At 54.0% G+C, this 22,820-nt stretch overlaps 1 protein-coding gene across 1 annotated transcript in view; it reads right to left on the bottom strand.

Moving 5' to 3' along the window:
• RTF1 (RTF1 homolog, Paf1/RNA polymerase II complex component) overlaps positions 1 to 22,820 on the bottom strand; it is a 371,191-nt gene that overhangs the window by 2,243 nt on the left and 346,128 nt on the right. The window lies entirely within an intron of this gene.

Below are 22,820 nucleotides of genomic sequence, written 5' to 3'. Positions count from 1 at the left end.
AGAGCCCCACACACACACAGAGCCCCACACACACACAGAGCCCCACACACACACAGAGCCCCACACACACACAGAGCCCCACACACACACAGAGCCCCACACACACACAGAGCCCCACACACACAGAGCCCCCCCCACACACACACACAGAGCCCCCCCCACACACACACACAGAGCCCCCCCCACACACACACACAGAGCCCCACACACACACACACACACAGAGCCCCACACACAGAGCCACACACACACACACAGAGCCACACACACACACACAGAGCCCCCCACACACACACACAGAGCCCCCCACACACACACACACAGCCCCACACACACACACACAGAGCCCCACACACACACACACAGAGCCCCCCCCACACACACACACAGAGCCCCACACACACACACACAGAGCCCCACACACACACACAGAGCCCCCCACACACACACAGAGCCCCCCACACACACACACAGAGCCCCCCACACACACACACAGAGCCCCACACACACACAGAGCCCCCCACACACACACACAGAGCCCCCCACACACACACAGAGCCCCCCACACACACACACACACAGAGCCCCACACACACACACACACACAGAGCCCCACACACACACACACACACAGAGCCCCACACACACACACACACACAGAGCCCCACACACACACACACAGGGGGCCACACACACACAGGGGGCCACACACACACAGGGGGCCACACACACACAGGGGGCCACACACACACAGGGGGCCACACACACACAGGGGGCCACACACACACAGGGGGCCACACACACACAGGGGGCCACACACACACAGGGGGCCACACACACACAGGGGGCCACACACACACACAGGGGGCCACACACACACACAGGGGGCCACACACACACACAGGGGGCCACACACACACACAGGGGGCCACACACACACACAGGGGGCCCCACACACACACAGGGGGCCCCACACACACACAGGGGGCCCCACACACACACAGGGGGCCCCACACACACACAGGGGGCCCCACACACACACAGGGGGCCCCACACACACACAGGGGGCCCCACACACACACAGGGGGCCACACACACACAGGGGGCTACACACACACACACACACAGGGGGCTACACACACACACACACAGGGGGCTACACACACACACACACACAGGGAGCCACACACACACACACACAGGGAGCCACACACACACACACACAGGGGGCCCCACACACACACAGGGGGCCCCACACACACACAGGGGGCCACACACACAGGGGGCCACACACACACACAGGGGGCTACACACACACACACACAGGGGGCTACACACACACACACACACAGGGAGCCACACACACACACACACACACAGGGAGCCACACACACACACACACACAGGGAGCCACACACACACACACACACAGGGAGCCACACACACACAGGGAGCCACACACACACACACACACACACAGAGCCACACACACACACACACACACAGAGCCACACACACACACACACACACAGAGCCACACACACACACAGCCACACACACACACACACAGAGCCACACACACAGAGCCACACACACACACAGAGCCACACACACACAGCCACACACACACACACACACACACACACACAGAGCCACACACATACAGAGCCACACACACACAGAGCCACACACACACAGAGCCACACACACACACACAGAGCCACACACACACACACAGAGCCACACACACACACACAGAGCCACACACACACACACAGAGCCACACACACACACACAGAGCCACATACACACACAGAGCCACATACACACACAGAGCCACATACACACACAGAGCCACATACACACACAGAGCCACATACACACAGAGCCACATACACACAGAGCCACATACACACAGAGCCACATACACACAGAGCCACATACATACAGAGCCACATACACACAGAGCCACACACACAGAGCCCCACACACACAGCCACACATACACACACAGAGCCCCCCACACACACACAGAGCCCCACACACACACACAGAGCCCCACACACACACACAGAGCCCCACACACACAGAGCCCCACACACACAGAGCCCCACACACACAGAGCCCCACACACACAGAGCCCCACACACACAGAGCCCCACACACACAGAGCCCCACACACACACACACAGAGCCCCACACACACACACACACACAGAGCCCCACACACACACACACACAGAGCCCCACACACACAGAGCCCCACACACACACAGAGCCAAACACACACACACACAGAGCCAAACACACACACAGAGCCAAACACACACACACACAGAGCCAAACACACACACAGAGCCACACACACACACACACATACAGAGCCACACACACACTCTTACTCAAAATAGATCAATCAGCGAAGAAGCACAGCACCTGCAAACATACACAAACCAAACCCGCAAAACAAAAACACATCATTTCCTCAACTCCAAGTAACACGCATTAACAATCGAACAATTAAACGAACACAATACCCACTAAACAGGAACGGCTACGAGTATTGTGTGGCAACACTGGAGGTCCGTCGGAGCCATAAGACTGACGACGCCTAAATAGTGTCACCCAAACACCTACTCAGACAACCTGCGCCGTGCAATAGAAGCCGAGGAAAGACTACCGACTCAGCAGCTCCGCTAATGTCAGGACAATGAAAGGGGAATGACACTGCTGCAAAGTACATTTCAACCGAACTAAGCAGGATGCTGAAGTGAACATTCCATCTTTCCACCTGCATTTTGAAGTACGTGCACCCCCACCCCCGGTTCAGCCCCCCGCCAATCTACAGTAATGTTCAGACGGGCACATTATTTTTAATCTGAACTCTCAAACGGTCAGCAGGGGATTACTGATTAAAATGGTCTCCCTCGCACTGCACGTAAATAATGGAGGTTTTATGTGTGCAGCCTGGCACACAGTCTCCCCGCGGCGACGCCGGGATTCTGTTTGTACATGTGGAAAAAAGTACTGAACAACGTTTCTCTAACCCTTACTGAAAAAAAAGAAAGAAACTGTATAACATCTGCCCCCTTTATATTATTATTATTATCATTATGTATAATATTATTATTAATAATAATAATAATAATAATAATAATAATGATCACAAGCAACGAGGGGGGTGAGGAGCTCACGCAAACAAGCTGGGAGGGGGGTGAGGAGCTCACACACACAAGCAACAAGGGGGGGAGGGGGGGGAGGAGCTCACGCATGCAGAAGCCATGAGGGAGAAGGGGGGTGAGGAGCTCACGCACACACAAGCAACGAGGGGGGAGAGGGGGGTGAGGAGCTCACGCACACACAAGCAACGAGGGGGGAGAGGGGGGTGAGGAGCTCACGCACACACAAGCAACGAGGGGGGTGAGGAGCTCACACACACAAGCAACGAGGGGGTGAGGAGCTCACACACACAAGCAACGAGGGGGTGAGGAGCTCACACACACAAGCAACGAGGGGGTGAGGAGCTCACACACACAAGCAACGAGGGGGTGAGGAGCTCACACACACACAAGCAACGAGGGGGTGAGGAGCTCACGCACACACAAGCAACGAGGGGGTGAGGAGCTCACGCACACAAGCAACGAGGGGGGTGAGGAGCTCACGCACACAAGCAACGAGGGGGTGAGGAGCTCACGCACACAAGCAACGAAGGGGGAGGGGGTGAGGAGCTCACGCACACAAGCAACGAGGGGGTGAGGAGCTCACGCACACACAAGCAACGAGGGGGGAGAGGAGCTCATGCACACACAAGCAACGAGGGGGGAGAGGGGGGTGAGGAGCTCACGCACACACAAGCAACGAGGGGGGTTAGGGGGGTGAGGAGCTCAGGCACACACAAGCAACGAGGTGGGAGAGGGGGGTGAGGAGCTCACGCACACACAAGCAACGAGGGGAGAGAGGGGGGTGAGGAGCTCACACACACAATCAACGAGGGGGTGAGGAGCTTACACACACAAGCAACGAGGGGGGTGAGGAGCTCACGCACACAAGCAACGAGGGGGGAGAGGAGCTCACGCACACACAAGCAACAAGGGGGGAGAGGAGCTCACGCACACACAAGCAACAAGGGGGTGAGGAGCTCACGCACACACAAGCAACGAGGGGGGTTAGGGGGGTGAGGAGCTCAGGCACACACAAGCAACGAGGGGGGAGAGGAGGTGAGGAGCTCACGCACACACAAGCAACGAGGGGGGTGAGGAGCTCACGCACGCAGAAGCCACGAGGGAGAAGGGGGGTGAGGAGCTCACGCACGCAGAAGCCACGAGGGAGAAGGGGGGTGAGGAGCTCACGCACACACAAGCAACGAGGGGGGTGAGGAGCTCACGCACACAAGCAACGAGGGGGGAGTGGGGGGTGAGGAGCTCACGCACACAAGCAACGAGGGGGGAGTGGGGGGTGAGGAGCTCACGCACACACAAGCAACGAGGGGGGTGAGAAGCTCACACACACAAGCAACGAGGGGGTGAGGAGCTCACACACACAAGCAACGAGGGGGTGAGGAGCTTACACACACAAGCAACGAGGGGAGAGGGGGGTGAGGAGCTCACGCACACAAGCAACGAGGGGGGAGGGGGGTGAGGAGCTCACGCACACAAGCAACGAGGGGGGAGGGGGGTGAGGAGCTCACGCACACAAGCAACGAGGGGGTGAGGAGCTCATGCACACAAGCAACGAGGGGAGGGGGTGAGGAGCTCACGCACACAAGCAACGAGGGTGAGGGGGTGAGGAGCTCACACACACAAGCAACGAGGGGGGAGGGGGCTGAGGAGCTCACGCACGCAGAAGCCACGAGGGAGAAGGGAAGTGAGGAGCTCACGCACACACAAGCAATGGGGGGGGTGAGGAGCTCACGCACACACAAGCAACGAGGGGAAGAGGGGGGTGAGGAGCTCATGCACACACAAGCAACGAGGGGGGAGAGGGGGGTGAGGAGCTCATGCACACAAGCAACGAGGGGGAGGGGGGTGAGGAGCTCACGCACACAAGCAACGACGGGGAGGGGGGTGAGGAGCTAATGCACACAAGCAACGAGGGGGAGGGGGGTGAGGAGCTCACGCACACAAGCAACGAGGGTGAGGGGGTGAGGAGCTCACACACAAGCAACGAGGGGGGAGGGGGCTGAGGAGCTCATGCACACACAAGCAACGAGGGGGGGAGCTCACACACAAGCAACGAGGGGGAGAGGGGGGTGAGGAGCTCACGCACACACAAGCAACGAGGGGGGAGAGGGGGGTGAGGAGCTCATGCACACAAGCAACGAGGGGGAGGGGGGTGAGGAGCTCACGCACACAAGCAACGACGGGGGAGGGGGGTGAGGAGCTCATGCACACAAGCAATGAGGGGGAGGGGGTGAGGAGCTCACGCACAAGCAACGAGGGTGAGGGGGTGAGGAGCTCACACACACAAGCAACGAGGGGGGAGGGGGCTGAGGAGCTCACGCACACACAAGCAACGAAGGGGGGGGAGCTCACACACACACAAGCAACGAGGGGGGTGAGGAGCTCACACACACACAAGCAACGAGGGGGGTGAGGAGCTCACGCACACAAGCAACGAGGGGGGTGAGGAGCTCACGCACACACAAGCAACGAGGGGGGGGGAGGGAGGTGAGGAGCTCACGCTTGAATGGATAGTAGCTCCCAGATTGTCCCTATAGGAAAAAACAATTTTATCCAAAATATGGCGAACTAAATGTGGTGGCAAAGGGGGAGCAGCATGCTTGCTAAGGGAAAGGAACCTGTGAGCACCGAGACGGATAACCCAGGAGAGCACAGCAGTGAAAGAAAGACGTGACCCACCTCTGACAAGAATCCTCCGACAGTAGTCCGGGTCGCCAGCTTTACTGTTCCTGCAGTCTTCCGAGGGGCCGGAGGCGGGGAAAGCCCCTTGCTGCTGCTGCTCCTTGGCGAACGGATGGCGGATCACCCCGCAAATGGACACCTGTGTCGCGGCTGGCCCCCCACCAATCAAGCGAGGAGCACTCAGAAGTGATTGGCCCTGGCTGTGGGGAAGGGCGCACAATCAGGACGGCGAGGGCCCGGGCGTAGGGTGGGACATTACACTTTCTTCCAGTGGTGCGGGGCCCAGTGGAAAGGAACCTGTGAGCACCGAGATGCCGAAATGCACCGGGGCGAAGCACACTTTTACCACACGGGTTGCATGACTCTGCGGGGCACTGTGCAAACAAAACTGTGAATAGTCAGTCCAGGATAACCGGACTTTGCAGGTCCCGGTGCACAACGTCAACCTGCCATTAACCCTCGGTAGCCGGATTCCACAGGTGTACACCTGTAACGTTACCGGACTCTGCAGGGACGTGTCCATCTCTCATCCTTAGGCTGTCGTACTCTATAGGATGTCGGTGCTGTGCTGCCTGTGCATGCATACCTTGACGCCGCGGACTCTGCAGGGACCGTCACTGGATTCCACCGTTCACCCTGGGGTTGTCGGACTGCCTAGGAGGCCGCTGCACTTCTTAACCCCTGTGCTGCCGGACTCTGCAGGTGCCATGAACAGCTTTAACCCACAGGCTGCCGGTACCTTCCTTTAACCCACAGGCTCTATATGCAACGCTTGTAGCAGACACTAATTATTTGGCTCTTGGAGTTAGAAAGGAGGCGTTAATAAAATAGCGTAGCGCTACCAGACGAGACCAAACCATTATTTGTGGTGGAATAACATTTTCAATATAATCTGGTGGACTCTGCATATTCGCTTTTAAACATGTCTGTACTTTCATTGAGTTTGAGAGCATTCTTGCATCAGTGTGTGTGAACATCATAAAACAACACGATCATTCAGTAACCGAATACGCTGCATAATTTCCCCCCACTTAGTTTAGTGAAACCTACGCACGTTTTGGTCCAAACGTAACTCTGCTGGCCAGTCCTCTATGGAAGACGCTTTAAGAGGCGCGTGACCGTTGGGAGCGTGTTGTCTAAAACATGACGCGTGGCCGTTATTCACACAAGCTTGAGGTGCTGGTAACACGCAGTTGCACACCAACCTACCTTTTCATTTGGACGTTATTTATAAATGTTTGAAAGGACATATTTTTTTCTTGTGCGTGTTAAGTGACAAATCACTCCCACATCAATTAATGGAATTTAATGAACCGGTGCTGATTACACGATTTAAGCTTAAAGGACCATCGACAGCTTGCTCCTCGAGCCTTCACAGGCCTCACTGGCGCATTCGCCTTATTATCATGCACCTACCTACACACACAGCCTCCGCTCCGTCCCTCCCTCCTCTGCACCTCGGTCGCCCCCCCTTTTCCATTTCAGCCGAGATGTACGACCGAATAATTCCTGCAAGAAAATTAGAAAGTGGATGTGCAGGAATATTATGCACGGCCGGGCATCATCGACATTAAGCGGTGGGAATGTGATTACCAGCAAACTGCTTGTGACAGGGGAATGAGATGGCTGTCAAACACAATGACATGGCGCGAGGCTCGGGAGGCGCGCGGGGTAATGAAGCAGCCGGCCGGCCGCGCGCGGAGACAGGCGGCCGCAGAACACAGCAGCCATGATAAAATTATTCATTTACTTAAGAAATACAAGCATTTGCAATGCAATAGGTCTCGCAGTTGTTAGAGTTTGAGCCATTGCCATTGTAAATGGCAATGCCTTTTATTTATGTGTTGGTTTATAAAACGTAAATAAAAGGCATTGCCAATGCCAATGGCTCAAACACTAACAACGGCGAGACCTATTGCATTGCAAATGCTTGTTGTCATAAATGCTATGACGGTAGTTTTTGCTAAAAAACGGACACAGACCCTCTTGTTTTATGAAACACTGCGAAGCTCATACAGGGACTGCCACTAGGAGTTCTTGCAGTGTCTGTGGACTTACATTACAAACAACCTGCCCCTTGAAATAAGAGATCCGACCAGAGTGTGATAACGTCAAATATAGAAGGATGAGTGTCGCACTTCATATCCATGCACGCGGGAAAGATGTTTTCTGTTCCACTTATTAACGAGGCTTATTTGCAGCTGAACTATGACTCGAACGGAATTCCTTTCAAAAGCCACACCGCCGCCATTTTTTTCAAAAGTACCTGACAGTGAAGCCATAGGAGCAGGAGCCAGTATGGTCGCGTGGAAGGGAGAGAACTGCGGAAACAGAAACAACAAGCCGTGAGCGTGCACGTCCCGAAACCGGAAGTTCGGGAGCGTCACGGCTGTCTCGCGGTGGCTGCAGAAGTCAGGAGGGGCGACTGAGGACGTCCATGCGGTGAGTGGGGCTTAGTTGTAGGGGGGGGCGGGTGTGTGTGTGTGTATGTATGTGTATGTGTGTGTATGTGCATGTGCGTGTCTGTGTCTGTGTGTGTGTGTGTTCAGGGGGCTGCGTGCGTGATTGAGAGAGGCGCTGTGTGAATGTGGAACAGACAGGAGATGTGCACGCGCCGGGAGGCTGGGCATGCGCGTCCACGATGTTAAATCTACGCGCGTCCCCAGAACTGTCTCCCTTGAGACCGAACTCAACTGCAATAGGTCTCGATGCCGAGACCTAAAAAGGGGAGCTATAAAGCCTTCGTTTTAGAAGCTCTGTGGGCGTGAAACATGAAATAGTCTCAAGAAAAGTAACTTTAAAAGTTGCGCATTTTGTTGTTATTTTGTGTAGGAATTCAAAGGAATGCTCTGCAAGAACACCAAAATAATCTTCACATACTCCATTTGCTCCCCAGATTACTCACTTTTTAAATCTAATTTGAACATCCCCAGGAGCCAGACTGGATTTGGAAATTTTGCATTAGCTCTGCACTAGTAGGTGGCCCTATGCTCCACGTCAGTATACGGTACAACCCCATATGTGATATCACCAAGGCCTTATAACACCATCTGGCCCTCTGATTTCAGTACTTCATCCATTTTTCTTAGCCTTGGAGGCAGAGTTGAGGTTAATATCAATTAAACAGTGGACATGAAGTGCTGCAATTTTATATGGAACCTTATTTAGGTGGCAATGTTGACCATCCCTCAGAATGGGGAGGTGTTTGGGATCGTGAGGAATCTGCCGATAGATAAGAGTATCCACCAGAAGGAAAAGGTTATCCTTTAAGAATCTGTTTGTGGCATGCAGTGCTGTGGATTCACAGGCTTTGCATACTCCTGCCTTCTAGTATTGGGCTTGCACATGAGCAGTTGTTTTCCTTCAAACATGTCTTCCAGTCACGAGGTATAGTGACTCCACCTATTGCTGGTAATGCACATGGGCATCAGCTCCTTTCTACAATGTTTATTTTCCCAAACGGAGGGTGAGGATGTAGTTAGAGTAAAGAGATGCAAAAGAAGATGACCATGCGAAGAAAGGAGGAAAGTTATCTGCAACATCAAAAGGCTTCTGGGACGAGGGTGGACACGTGAATCTATGATGCTACATGCCACGAACGAACAAGCTGCTCACCTTTGGCAACGCCTCATCTGGTAGAGACACAGCCACAGATGTCTTACCTTAGAACTAACTGGAAAATGTTCTGTGAGCAGTACCCCTGCGTGCCGGTAGAGGCAGTTGTTTGACTCCACATGGCGGCGTCGACAATATCCACGCCGTGACTATATAGGCCAAAAACGAGCTCACAGACACATTTTCTTTGCACGCCAGGAGCAAGAGCCACAAAGAATACGGACCACTGGTGTGGAAAACTAGGGCCCTGAAAAGGGTAAAGCCTGGTCCCAAGAACTCCATTTGTGGGGATCCATTTCACCTTCAATAAACCAACCACGCACCACCGCACCCAACAGCTACCTCGCCGCTGCTGGAGCAAAGTCACCGAAGACCAGCTGATCACCACACTCGCCCAAAACCCACCCACCAACCCAACCAACCAGACACCGCAGCCCACAACCTCAGACAGTGGATCGACAACTGCACCAACACCCTCGCCCCACTCAAGAAACCCTCCAACAACCACGCCATCAAGAGAGCCACCTGGTTCACCGACGAGCTGCAGACCTCCAAACGCGCATGCCGGAAACTGGAGAAGATATGGCTCCACGAACGCACTCCAGACAACCACACAGCCCACAAGGACGCCACCCGCAGACATAACCACCTCATCAGATTAGCCAAGAGATCCCCCTTCCAAGACCGCCTGGATAACAACGCACATGACAGCAAAGAGCTTTTCAGCAAACTGTAAAGGAATTCTCCAACCCCAGCGCCAACGACATACCGCCCTCACAAGAACTAGCCACTCACTGGCCATCTTCTTCCACCGCAAGATTGCTGACATCCATGACAGCTTCAACACCATGACCGCCCCGCCTACGCCAGACCCCACCTCCCCTTTGAACACCACCAGCGCCAACCGCCTGACCTCCTGGTCCAACGTAAACAACGACGAGACACGCAAGTTCATGAACTCCATCCACTCAGGATCTCTGTCAGACCCGTGCCCACACCACTTATTCAACAAAGCAGACGCTGCCATCGCACCCCAACTACGGAAGGTCATTAACATCTCCTTCGAAACAGCGACATTCCCGGAAAGCTAGAAACATGCCAAAATCAACGCCCTCCTCAAGAAGCCCAAGGCGGACCCCAAGGACCGCAAGAACTTCAGGCCCATCTCCCTGCTCCCGTTCCCAGCGAAGGTCATCGAGAAAATCGTCAAAATGCAACTGGCCCGCCACCTGGAAGACAACAACATCTTGGACCTGTCACAGTCCGGGTTCAGACGAAACCACAGCACCGAGTCAGCCCTCCTCGCCGCCACAGACGACATCAGGCGCCAACTAGACAACGGCGAAACATCAGTCCTCATCCTCCTGGACCTGTCAGCCGCCTTTGACACGGTTTGCCATCGCACTCTAAAGACACGCCTCCTAGAAGCCGGAATCCAAGAGAAGGCCCTTGACTGGACCACGTCCTTCTCCGGCAGAACCCAGAGCGTCCGCCTCCCGCCCTTCCGATCAGATTCCACCGACATCATCTGCGGCGTCCCCCAGGGCTCATCCCTCAGCCAGACGCTGTTCAACGTCTACATCGCCCCCCTCGCACAAGTGGCCCGCCAACACGACCTCAATATCATCTCCTACTCTGACGACACCCAGCTCATCCTCTCCCTCACCAAGGACCCGCACACTGCCAAATCCAACCTCCACGAGGGAATGAAGGCCGTCGCCGACTGGATGAGGAACAGCAGTCTGAAGCTGAACTCGGACAAGACGGAGGTCCTCATCCTCGGACCCACCCCCCTCAGCCTGGGATGACTCCTGGTGGCCGACCACACTGGGAACAGCGCCGACACCCACCGACCATGCACGCAACCTAGGATTCATCCTCGACTCCTCCCTCTCCATGTCCAAACAGGTCAATGCCATCTTCTCCTCCTGCTACAACACCCTCCGCATGCACCGCAGGATCTACAAGTGGATCCCGACCGAAACAAGAACGGTGACACAGGCCCTCATCAGCAGCAGACTGGACTACGGCAACGCACTCTACGCAGGAATCCCAGACAAACACCTACGATGACTACAACGCATCCAAAACGCCTCCCCCCGACTGATAGTCAACGTCCCCCGCCGTAGCCACATCACCCCCCACCTGAGAGACCTACACTGGCTCCCCGTTGACAAGAGGATCACATTCAAGCTCCTCACCCACGCACACAAAGCACTCCACAGCGCCGGACCAGCCTACCTGAACAGCAGACTCCACTTCTACACACCCACCCGCCAGCCACGCCCTCACCGCTGTTCCCCGCATTCAACGAACAACCTCCGGCGGCAGCTCCTTCTCCTACCTCGCCGCCAAGACCTGGAACACCCTTCCTACCCACCTACTGCAGACCCAAGACCTAGTCACCTTCAGAAGACTCCTCAAGACATGACTCTTCGAGCAGTAGCGGCACCCCCTCCCCTCAGCGCCTTCAGACCCTCACGGGTAAGTAGCGCGTTTTACAAGTACTCTGATTGATTGATTGGTGGGTTGATAAGGAATCTGCGGCTAGACAGAGCCTCTACCAGATAAGACATTAACAAAGGTAAGAAACTTGTAGATGTATTGTCTGTAGATTGATTTTTTGGGTTATCGCCCAATGTCAGATTTCCTGTGCACGTTTGCTTAGGGGAAAGAACCTTGTTCCACCCTGTTTCTTCAGGTAGAACGTAGTAGTTGTATTGTCTGTTTGCATTAAGATGGTTTTCCCGGGGGCGTGGCCAAGATGGCGGGGTAGACGGACGTGTTTGCCAGAGCTCCCGACCCCGACTAAGGCCCTGAGCCCTACCTGCAGCTGAATTCTCCCCCCCGGAGCGGCGCTGTGCGGTTGAGTGAGCGGGAGAGTCGGTGGCTGCTTGACCATCGCAGCCTGGCCCGGTACAGCGCGCACTCGCTGGGTTTGGAGTGTTGCGCGGCAGACCGGAGCGGACCTGAGCCGGAGAGGCGCCATCGTCCCAGCGGTGCTGTGGACTGCGAGACGCCGAGTAACGGAGACTTGCCTGGACGGGGTGAGGCGAGGCTGCTTTGTGCAGGCGGACCGTGGTCGGGGTCCCGATCATACCTGCCCGGCACTGTGAGGTGGAGCTTCCGCCCTTCCCCGGCGGCCCAAGATGGCGACGGGCTGAGGCCGGGACTTCTCTCCCCGAACCTGCGAGAGGACCAGCACCCAGGCGGCGTGAGCGGAGCGGGGACTGCTGATTCCGCCGTCAGGTTGGTGCATTCGGAGGAGACCCGGGCGGATTGACAGCAGCGAGGACCCCTTGGCTGGCGGCTGGTGCACTCCCTGCCCCGGGACGTTGGCTCAGCCGGGGTGGGAGCTACGCGACTGCCCGGCTTTGCGGCCTTCTCCGGGCAGCGCGGTGAGCCGGAGGTAGCGGTCTTTGGAGCTCCGCCCCATGTGAACGCTGGTGGTGGCGGGAAGGTTGCTTCATCTTTGCGGGCAGGCAGCCCCGCGACCCCCCAGCCCCGGTCTGCTTCAGTGAGACCCTGCCAGGGAGGCCCGTACCTGCCCGGGCCACATTGCAGATGTGGGTGCAGAGGCTCTCCCCGCCCCTGCCACCTTGAGAAACGGCAGGGATCCAGGTGGCGGCCCCTGCCTGCAGGAGCGAGGACTGGGGCTTAGCTTGTGGAGGAGCGGGAGCCGCCTCGAGGAGCTGAAATAGTGCGCTGACGGGAGTCGGGCTGTTGGGGAGCGGCCCTTGACCACGGATCCCGAGGCCCTTAACGCAGCTCTGGGGCCCGAGTGCCGCGGCCCGCCCCGGCGACACGGCGCCGTAAGAGCCTTTGGAGTAGTTAACATCCCATTTTGAACTGAGGAGCGTTACTGGACTACGGTGGACTACGGTCTTCGAGGGACTCGACGCCGGGCCCAGGCTGGAAGCGGACCCCTGGAGCGGTGAGGAACGGTGAGGAGCGGAGGGGTGACGGGCAAGCTAATCGGTGGGGGACCTGCACCATGACCACTCAGAGGGGTGGTAAGCGGAACGATCGCACGTTGCCAGAGATGCTCGGCAGACCCCAGACCAAAGGAGATAAGGCCGCCTCTCCCCCTGGAGCTGCTGGGACCTCACAGTCGGATATGGCGGCGGAACCCCCGGTCACTAGATCCTTTTTGGAATCCCTATTTGGCACGCTGCGGGAGGACTTCCAAGCATTGAAACAGGAAGTGGCGGGCGAGGTGAGAGAGCTCCGCAGGGAGGTGGACGGACTGGGCGAGAGGGTGGCTACAGTAGAGGGTTCCACCCACAGGCAGGATGAGGAGATTACCTTACTACAGCAGGAAGTGCTGACCCTCCGAGAACAACACTTGGACCTCCAACTGCATAACGAGGATTTGGAGAATAGGTCAAGAAGAAACAACATACGGGTCCGGGGTGTGCCGTCCTCAGAGGAGAACCCGAATATAGTCACATACCTGCAGGAACTCTTTCGGTCAGTCCTTGGTGAAGGGGATGATTTCCCCATCAGAATCGACAGAGCGCACAGGGTGGGGCCAGTTAGACGGGCTAATGGCCCTCCGCCGGACATTCTAGCGTTCCTCCCGGACTTCCCACTGAAAGAGAAGATAATGGTGGAGGCACGGAAAACACGGTCACTCACCTTTCGCGATCACCCTGTGGCGCTGTTTCAAGATCTGTCCACGCTCACGCTTCAGAGACGTAAGGCGTTTAAGATTGTAACGGACTTCCTCAGACAGCACGATACGCCCTACTCCTGGGGTCACCCCTTCCGTATAATTTTCACATGGCGTGGAGAGACTCACCAATTGCGATCCCTACAAGATACTTGCGAAATCCTGGGCATCACTGCGGAGGAGGAAAGGTCCCAAACGCCGAGGAGGCGCCGCACAGCTGACGATGGATGGCAACGAGTGTCACGCAGGAGGACGACGGGGGTGTCACGAAGGCCGGGTTCTCCGACTATCAGAGCGGCGAGAGAAGATGCTATCCAGACAGCCTCTGAAGAACTTGGAGGCACAGTGGTGGCGGCACTGACCGCTTGAATGTGCTCCGGGGGGAGTTCACCATGGCAACGCTTCAATTGCTGGCTCGGGGTGAGGGGTGGGGGCGACGGATTGAACACGTGTGGCTGAACGTCCACTAAGGTAACATTCCACGGACTGGTCCGTCTGGGACACTTTCAGGTAGTTATGGGACAGTTGGGGTGTGAATTGAAGGGTGGGGGAGGGAGACTGGGGTCATTGGGATGGCGGGGAGTTGAAGAAGTTTGGGTGTTGGGTGGGGGTGAGTTGGGGTGTTGGGGGCTTGGGGCCACTCTGTCCGGCGCTCTAGGGGCATACACACATACCTGTTCTGACTCATGTGCGCCATTACTTACACTCTCTCGGTTCCAAGCAGTCGATACATTGCGCAAAGGGGAGGGCTCGGACATCTCATGGCGACGCTGAAGGTGGTAACCCTTAATGTTAAGGGGTTGAATAATCCTACGAAGCGAAGAGCGATCCTATCGCTGCTTGAAGGCTCTCAAGCGGACATCTGTCTGCTTCAGGAGACCCACTTACTGGCTGCGGACTGTCACAGATTAAGGTCCCGACACTTCCCCACGCAATTCTTTTCTTCCAACACGACTAAAACAGCCGGGGTAGCTATCCTGTTCTCCAAGTCCTTCCGGGGGGAGGTGTTGCATAAACTCGTGGAACAGAAGGGTCGACTTCTGGCCTATCGCCTCAAATTGGGGTCCCACTTGTTCACGGTGGGGACGATTTACGGCCCGAACGAACGGCAAGACGGGTTCATGCGCACCGCCCTTGATGACATTACCGCTTCTCCAGACAGGAATGTCATTCTGGGAGGGGACATTAACATGGTCTTTGATTCCTCCGCGGACAGATCTGCGCAGCGGCGTCCCCAGGCTGGTGAGTTGTCTCCGGCGCTTAAGGCCCAGCTGGTAGATTTGGACATGCACGATCTCTGGCGGAGCCTACACCCGGCGACAGAGATTTTTCTTACTACTCGCATGCACACAAGACATACGCCAGATTGGACCACTTGCTAGTTACGGGGCCTGTCCGCGCCATGGCCACGGCCTCGGAAATAGGGGTTATCAGTCTCTCCGACCACGCGCCGGTCTCGGGGACTTTCCAGCTCCGGTTGGATACTGCGAAGCGCGGGGTTTGGCGGTTGCGGGACACACTCCTTCACAGGAAAACGGTGGTGCAGCGGATCGCAGGCTCGGTTCAAGACTTTCAGCTGCATAACTCTAACTCGGATACCTCACTCTCAACTCAGTGGGGAGCCCTTAAGGCGGTGCTGCGGGGAGAATTCATTGCAGTTTCGGCTGCGGACAATAAGGATAGAGCGCTAAAACGGGACGAGCTCACCCAGAAGGTACGGGAACTGGAACAGGTTCACCGCCGGACTGGGGCTCCGAGAATTTGGAGGCAGCTCAAAGCCGCCAGGAAACTCTTGTCCTCTTTGGATTTAGATAGAGCGGAGTACGCTGCGTTGAGAACGAAACACGCCTATTACACGGGGGGGGACCGGTGTGGCCGTTTACTGGCGGCTAAACTTAGAGCGGTACACCAATGCCGTAGGGTGAAGGAGCTACGGGATACGACCGGGGAGCTGCTCGCAGATGACGCTGCCGTGGCAGACGTCTTCCGTCGGTTTTACGCTGACCTATACGCTGCAGATGACACTCGGATTGCGGAGCCAGAGGCTTACTTGGATTCGGTGCCCCTTCCGTCCTTGACCCCGGACCAAGCTGTCTATTTGGAAAGGGAGATACGGATTGAAGAAGTGATTGCGGCAATTTCCAAGCTTAAACATGGAAAGGCCCCGGGCCCGGATGGGTACACGGCCCTTTTCTATAAAACGTTTTGCTCGCTGCTCGCCCCTATTTTAACTAAGCTGTATAACTCCTTCTCGGACCCAGGGGCTATTCCGCCAGATCTCTTGCAGGCAACAGTGTCGGTGATACCCAAGCCAGGGAAGGATAGGACCCAATGCGGCTCGTATAGGCCGATCTCTCTTTTGAATATAGATTTGAAACTTTATACGGGGATCTTAGCAGCGCGGCTTGCGCGATACCTCCCTGGCTTGATTGAACCGGACCAGGCTGGCTTCGTGCCAGGCAGGCAGACAGTTGACAACACGAAGAGACTGGTGCACGTTTTGGAAAAAGCTACGCGTATTCCGGGGGAGAGGATGTTGCTTTCGGTCGATGCCGAGAAAGCATTTGACCGTGTACACTGGCCCTACCTTGAGGCTGTGATGGCACGGTTAGGGATGGGGGAGAAGTTTCGTAACATGGTGTTTAATTGTTATAAGTTTCCGTCCGCGGTGGTGCGGGTGAATGGCTGCAGTTCGGGGCGCTTTGACATTGCGCGAGGTACGAGACAAGGGTGCCCTCTATCCCCTCTCCTCTTCGCGCTCTATATGGAGCCCTTCGCTCAGAGAGTGCGACAGAATCCGGATGTGACGGGCATTAGGATGGGGGGTTACTCCCACGCGATCAGCCTTTATGCCGACGATGTGATTTTCGCGCTAGAGAACCCAGGGCGGTCATTACCAGCTAGCATGACCGAACTCGAAGCTTTTGAGAGAGTGGCGGGCTTTAAGATGAATGTAGCGAAATCCACTGCATTAGATGTCTCCCTTCGACCCGCGACTAAGCGCAAGCTGCAGGGGCTTTTCCCCCTCCGTTGGTCGCGGGACCAGGTGCAATACTTGGGGATCGCGCTGGCCCCCACGTTGCAAGCGACGATCACCATCAACTACGAGGCGATGTATACGAAAGTCAAGGAAGAAATGGGGAGGTGGAACAAGGGGACCATTTCTTGGCTGGGGCGAGTGGCAGCTGTCAAGATGACGGTCTTACCACAAATTTTATACCTGTTTCGCGCTCTGCCCCTACAGCCCCCCAAGGGGTGGCTTCAACGGATGCAGACAGAAGTGTCCCGATTTGTGTGGCAGGGCCGCGCCCCCCGAATGCGCCGCGCACTTACTACTCTGGCTCCGGAATCGGGCGGATTGGGGGTCCCGGACTTGCGCAAATACTTCCAGGCGTCTCAATTGAGATACCTGGTGGAGTGGAGCAGGTTGGAATCCGACAAGCATTGGCTTTTTCAGGATCAGGCTGTAGCCGGGCGCCCGCTGCAAGACGTACCATTTCTCCGCCGATCGCACCGTCCCCCGAATCTCTATGCCTCTTTCATCACACGGGTCCCGTTAAGGGTGTGGGACGCCACCAATCGTCTCTTTGACTTCACCACTTTCCCCTCCCCTTTCACACCTATAGTGAACAATCCCGACTTCACGCCGGGGACAGAACCTGGGGGCTTTTCGCGCTGGAGGGAGAAGGGTTGTAAGGCACTATACCACATGTACACGACTGACGGGATTGTCCCCTTCCAAAGCTTGAAAGACGAATTCCAGTTGGACGAAACGGACCGCATGAGATACTGGCAGGTTCGGCACTGGGCCCTTCACCCGCAGGTTAGGGGATCGGCGGACAGGGAACTGTTGCCGTATGAAAAATGGTTAGTGACACGCACCTCAGACACGAAACTGATCTCCGATCTATATAAGATGCTGCAGCGTCCGCCTTCACATTTCCATTTCCCCGGGAGGGAAAGGTGGCACAGGGAATTGGGGAGGACTCTTAGTCATAAGGAATGGGAACACATATCATACCGAGCGCGGCACTCAGCTTACCATGTGGGCCTCACGGAAACGTTTACCAAGGTCTCTACTTATTGGTACCGCACTCCGGAGAGGTTACACGAGATGAACCGGCTGATTGATGATAGGTGCTGGCGCGACTGTGGGCAGAAAGGCACTCTAACTCATATCCTGTGGGACTGTCCAATTATACAGGCATACTGGTCAGAGATCCTTGATGAGATTGATGTGTGCTTTGGGATTGAACTGCCCAGATTTCCTGCTTATACCCTGCTAGGCCTCCCTAACAGATTAATGTATCCTTTAAAATCCCGACGGGGGAGGCAGATAGCGATAATGTTGGGTTCAGCAGTTCAGAACATTTTAATACACTGGCGCACACCCATTGTTCCTTCCTTGACAGGGTGGCTACATAGGCTGTGGCATGTTCTGGGGATGGAAAAGCTCTCTCACGTTAGCTGGGGAGGTGGATGGCTTTGAGGAGTTGTGGCAGCCTTTTCATGCACTACTGTCCACGGAATTCAAGGAAATAACATGCCCTAGATACCTGAGGCTCATGAGGCTTACACCACCGTTGTGAAGAACTGTTGGCGTGGGTTGAAGGGTAGTGCTAGCGGGTGGTGCTGAGGAGTGGGTGAGTGCTAGAGTCTACACCAAGGCTTTGGTTTTACATGACGCCGGACGGAGTGGGGGGAGGGACTGTGGGGGGTGGGTTTGTTGGTTAATGGGGGGGTGGATTGGTTTGGGTATGGCTTTTAGGCCTTTGTTTCCTGCATGTTGCATAATGTTGGGTCGGGTGCTGGACGGCCCCAGAGGCCGGGACATTTGAACTGCATTCCAGAGATGCCTCTGGCACGAGCACTGACCCTTTGTATGATTGTCTACCTCTACCACTGTACCTCTCTAATAAAAATACTTTAAACATAAGATGGTTTTCCCCTGAATAAGTTTCTGGAATGCTTTGAGTGCCAGAAAAACGGTTTTCATCTCCAAAAAATTGATATTTTTTGTGGAGTCCTGTTCACTCCACTGACCATGAACTTTCAGTTGGTTGAAACGTGCACCTCACCCGTTGAGGGAGGCATCCATGGTGACTGTCACAGATGGAGTTGGGTCTCTCCTGTGCTATGTTGTTGGATGCCCACCATTGTATCTCTGCTTGCACCCTTTGTGTAACAACCACTAGATCCTCCCAACTCCCTGTGGCTTGTGACCAGCTGTTGGTGAGCCCTTCTTGAAACTGGCGCATGTGTAGGCGAGCGTGAGGGATGAGTGGGAAGCATGATACCATCATGCCCATTAGTTTAATTACTTTCCTCACTGTCAGAGACTGACCCCTCTGGTAGACAGCTGTTTCATGATGGATAGCTTGTATTCTGGCTTGTGTGGGATAAACTTTGGTGTTTGCTGTGTTCAGTCTTGCTCCCAGGAAGGTTTTTCTTTTTTTGGTGTTGTAGAAGATTTCTTGTGGTTTATTGAGAAACCCAGGATTTGAAGTGTTTGAATTGTTTTTTTAACATGATCGTGACATGTTTGCTTTGTGCGTCCCCTTATTAGCCAGTTGTATAAGTAGGGGTAGACATGGATTTGCTGTCTTCTCGGGTGTGCTGCCACTGCGGCTAGACACTTTGTGAACATGCTGCAGATTTTATGCCGAACAGGAGTGCCTCGAATTGGTAGTGTGTCCGTTATGTAGGAATCTTAGGTACTTTCTGTGCCTTTTGTTCATAGAGATATGCAAGTAGGCATCCTTGAGATCTATTGTTGCCAAGTTTTATTTATTTAAGGAGTTTTATATAGCGCAGGACAGACCAGAGGGTATTGGAGCGCTTTACAACAGTAATAATGCAGGACTTCCAAAATAAGGCGTAGGTATAAATATTGGTTCATAAAGTCCCGTCGTGTGGTGCGACAAATGAGGCATGGCAAGTAATCTCCCTTTTGAATCTGTGGGATTATTTCTTGAAGGGTACACATTTTGAAGTGTTGTGTTAGTATGAACGTGTTTATGTATCTTAAGTCCATGATTGGTCTTAGGGTCTGGTCCTGATTGGGTACTAGGAAGTATGGAGAATAGTTTCCTTTGTACCACTCATGTTGGTACCTTTTCTATTGCCTGTTTTTGGTATAGTTCTTTGATTTCTGCGTTGAGCAGCGTCTGTTCTGATCTGGTTAATTTTCTTGTTTTGGGAGTATTTGCAGGTGGTGTCTTTGTGAGCTCTATGCAATATCTGTATTGTACCAAATATAATATCCAATTGACTGTTGTGATCCTTTTCCGTTGTCTGTGGAGAAAGGATATTCTCCCCCCCCACCCACTGGTGTTTTGGTCCTTCTCCGTGATAATGTCAGTTATACCGGTTTCCTCTTCCTCTAGAGGATTGGCCTCTTCCTCTGCCATTCCCTCTTCCTCGAAAGGACTGCTTCTGCTGTTGTTGCCAACCTTGGTAGCTAGATTGTTGACCCATCTGTTGGTTTGGGTGCTGTCCCTGAGATTGTAGAGGCATCTGCTGTCCTTGACTAAAGCTTCCTCTACCTGTGTTTTGTCTGTTAGAGAGCCCTCCTCTTTTAAAAGAACCTCTTTGCTGTAGGGCACCCATTGCCCTTGCTGTTTCATTGTCTTTTTTAAATTTGCTGAAGGGATTCATCCACTTCCTTGCCAAACAGAGCTTCTCTGTTGAATGGTATGTTGATAATTGATGTCTGAACTTGTTTTAAGCCAGCAATTCTGAGCCAGGCATGCCTTCTGAGGATGGTTCCTGTGCACATTTGCCTGTTTGCCTCCTTCCTATGGGGCCATGTGTGTAGGCTGCTACTTCAGCCAAGTGCACTTTTAACGAGGTGTGCGTCAGTTCGCTGTCTAGCAGATGGGTGAGATACCGGATCACTATAGTGTTCTTAGTTCTTCTGAGGAGCTGCACCTTGTCTTTGCACGACATGACGTATCTAAACCATTTTGCTGTGTAGCATGTCCTTGTGCTTGGCAGTCTCGCTTGCTTTAGAACGCCCATTGAACATTTTGAGAGATTTAAGTGTCCAAACTCTATGTCTGTAGTAGCCAGGCAACTAGAGTTAGGCTGTCTACTTCTGGCTGAAAGACCTTGCCTCCCTGGAAGGGGGGGTTGCCGTGTTTTCTGGCAAACTTTTTTACATTTCCCTGGTCCATCTCCATCAGGTCTTTATAGCTGTGGAGCAATGAGGATCATTGTCATCTGCGACTAGTTGCACTTGCTTATCACTAACGCTCTGAGGGGAATTGGTGGAAAAGTGTACGCAAATTTCCCTGACCATCAACTGTGTGTCTTTTGTAGTCTGTCAATACGGCATTCCCTTGGGAGAGGCTGTATGGGTGTCTGGGTGTGAAGTCTCAGCATTTTGGGTTTTCTTGGGTTACAAATAGGTCGTTCTCTGGTGTGCGCCACTGCTGGAAGATCTTTTGGAGCACTGTGCCATTTAGTTCCCATTAGAGTGATACAGATGCTGGTCTGCTTAGTCTGTCTGGCTCTCCTCTTCCTACACCCAGCAATTGTATTGTTATCAGGTCTATTCCTCTCTAAATGGCCCATCTCCAAATCTCTTTGGCTAGTTTTGACAGCACCAGATCTTTTCCCTACTTGTTTGTTCACATTCAACGCTGTGGTTGTGTTGTCCATCTAAATATCCACTGTTTACCAGTTATAAGTGTCTTAAAGGCTTTAAGGGCCAGTAAAATGGTCTTTAGTTCGGGAACACTGCTGTGCTGGATCTCTTCTTCCGCTCTCCATATTCCTCTGAATCTTAACTCTGCAATGCATGCTCCCTAGGCCATGTGGGATGTAATCGTGGTGATGGTCACTGTCGGGTTGGTTGTATGAAGGTCCTGCCCACAGTGATGTTGTCTTCGTTCCACCATGTCAACACCTCCTGTATTTTTTGTGTTACAGCTACTAAATCTTCTCAACTCTCAGCCACCATTGACCACTGGTGTTGGATCAACTCTTGCAGTGGATTCATGTGTAGCTTTGCATGGGGGATCAGCGGAATGCATGAGGCAGTCATGGCCATCATCTTTACCGCAGTTCACTGTCAGAGACTGACCCTTGTGGTATCTGCGAGTCGGTATGTTTTTGACTGAATACTCTGGAAGTTAGGAAAGGCTCTCGCCATCACTGTGTTGATTTTTGCTCACATGAAGATCTTTTCTCTCTGGCATTGTTGAGGATTTTTGAAGGTTGATTGTGAAACCTAGTCTGTGGATAGTGTCCATAACAGTCCTAGTGTCCTTTTTGCACTTTACAAAGGAGTTTGACTTGATTAGCCAATACTCTCGGTATAGGTCCAGATGTATTCCCTTTCATCTTAGGTAGGCTGCGACTGTCGCTAGACATTTTGTGAATACTATGGGTGTTGATTTGATTCCAAAAGGAGCACCCTCAATTGGTAGTGTGTGTCTTGTCAACTAAGAACCGGAGGTATTTTTTGTGTTTATGGTTCATGGGGATGTGCAAATAAGCATCTATTCGGTCTTGGTCTGTCAGTTCCTTTTCCCGCAGTTGCGGGATCCCCTCTTAGAGTGTAGTAATTTTGAACTTTTGTATCTTTATGAACTTATTTAAGATGATAGTCCAGTACTTGTCTTAGATACTTGTCCGGTTTTGGGACGAGAAAGTATGCAGAGTATTTT

The sequence above is a fragment of the Lissotriton helveticus genome, chromosome 9 (genome assembly GCF_964261635.1).
Source record: "Lissotriton helveticus chromosome 9, aLisHel1.1, whole genome shotgun sequence".
Classification (NCBI taxonomy): Eukaryota; Metazoa; Chordata; class Amphibia; order Caudata; family Salamandridae; genus Lissotriton; species Lissotriton helveticus.
Note: the sequence above shows the minus strand (reverse complement) of the source record. Positions and strands in the feature narration are given on the sequence as shown.